Source organism: Odocoileus virginianus, chromosome 18, assembly GCF_023699985.2.
Source record: "Odocoileus virginianus isolate 20LAN1187 ecotype Illinois chromosome 18, Ovbor_1.2, whole genome shotgun sequence".
Lineage (NCBI taxonomy): Eukaryota > Metazoa > Chordata > Mammalia > Artiodactyla > Cervidae > Odocoileus > Odocoileus virginianus.
Window position 1 is genome coordinate 29,434,794 of NC_069691.1, and position 1,924 is coordinate 29,436,717.

General features: G+C 43.6%; 1 pseudogene; it reads right to left on the reverse strand.

Moving 5' to 3' along the window:
* Positions 1-487: 487 nt before the first annotated feature.
* Positions 488-1,550, reverse strand: LOC110130559 (calponin-3-like; annotated as a pseudogene).
* Between the last annotated feature and the right edge of the window lie 374 nt (positions 1,551-1,924).

Below are 1,924 nucleotides of genomic sequence, written 5' to 3' on the forward strand. Positions count from 1 at the left end.
TGGAAATTTTTCTTTTCACACTGATCAGGACATTATTTAAAAGTTAGCAAACAATACTGTACAAACATTGATATGTAAATTTCTAAAATGCTGCATCTTAAATTTAGTTGGCAAAGACCACATTTAGCTATAAGCATGAGTTTAGTCTTTCACGTAGAAATGAGATACTAAACTAAAAAAAAAACAAAAGAGCTTCCTATTGTTTGAAAACACCAGTTTAAGTAGAGGACTGTAAAAATGCATATTTTTTAAGGAAAGAAGTGACTGTACAAGAGTCCTCCCCTTTCACAGTATTCCTTTTTACTTCATATGCAAGTTATTGGTTATGCTGTAGGATTTAACTGTCACAGCACTATAAGGCAACTATTTAGGGAAGAGGCCAAAAAAGGAAAAAGCAACGTATAAGGCAATAGTTCCTTTAGGTACAATAAGCATAATAGTGTTTTAGGAAAATAAGATTAAAAATAAAAAGATTAGCTTGGTTCTCACTGAATAAAAACAATGAGCTAAATACTGAGCTCCTTTGTGAATCTAATAATCAATGCCTTGGTCACCATACTGGTAATCTCGGGGTAGTCATCTTGGTACTGGCCATGATACTCATCTGGGTATTCTGCCTGATAATCACTATCACTGATTTCCGACCCACCGGTTCCTGTTCCGGGGCTTCCATTGTGAATGACAGGTTCTGTGGGAGCAGCGCAGGATTCGGGATCATGCACTTGCTGCCCAAGCCCATACACACACACACACTCCTTTCTGGGAAGTGACTTTGTTGGTACCCATCTGTAGGGAAATTGTGGCGTTGTCCATGGGTTGTAACGTTAGCTTCTGATCATAGATATCTCTTCGGGTGCTCGGTGCCAACATCCCTGCCCGGTTGCCTCCTGTGTGGGTGCCCATTTGCAGGCTAATTGTGGTCTGATCAAAAGGTGTGTCAGTTTGCATTTTGGGATCATAAAGGTGCCTCCTCGTCCCATACACCATCATACCTGCTTGACTGTGCATTTGTTGGTTCCCATCTGCAAACCAATTACACTTTGGCCAGCTTTTTAAATTTTCCTTCATCAAAACGCCTTGTTTCTCTGCATACGTATCTCCAGTGTCAATGGTTGTATGGAATCCTTTTGCTTTGGCCAGACCTGCTAGGGCCACCAACATAGTCTGAACCTCATGTTTCCATTCTCAAAAAGATTGTTTGCTTCAAATACATCAGTGGCTTAATATGTCCTGTGGCTTAATATGTCATGTGGCTTAATGCCATAAGCCTGAATAGCTTTAAAAAATTTGCTGATATTCTCCAACTGAGGCCAGTTTAATGAGGACTCCCTGACCTTCTTCACTGAGCCTGGCTGTAGCTTGTTTATGAGTTCACAGATGATAATGCCATCTTTCAAGCCCAGTTGGAAGTTGGTGCCAATGCTCATTCCTGTCACCTCTTCTATCCAATTGCAGAGATCCTCTTCTGCCTAATGATCATACTTGGAAGCTATCTTGTTCTTGACTTCGGCTGAGAGCCCATAGGAAGGGCCTCTGTTGAAGTGGGTCATGATGATTTGGGTGGCAGGAAGAGGCTGAGTTGGGGGATTGGTTGGTCTGGGGGATTCTCACACTCAGCTTCCCTGCTCCTGGCCCCAAGGAGTGGCGTCACCACAAGATGCTCAGAGCTCGCTCCCCTGGGTGGTGCAGGAGGGCAGTGGCAGGACGCGGCGGCGCTTCAGCTATGAATACTACTTCACAGTACTTGGCTCATAGTACTACCTCGTAGTACTCGGCTATGAGTACTACTTTGGGACAAGGGCAGTGCCTCGGCTCCTCTCCCACCTCGGCTACAAGGTCCTGCAGAGGCTCCCGTTTGGCTCCGGACAATCTATATATATGCAAATATTTTAAGTATTTAATGTAGCTAAACCCTCTTGCACAG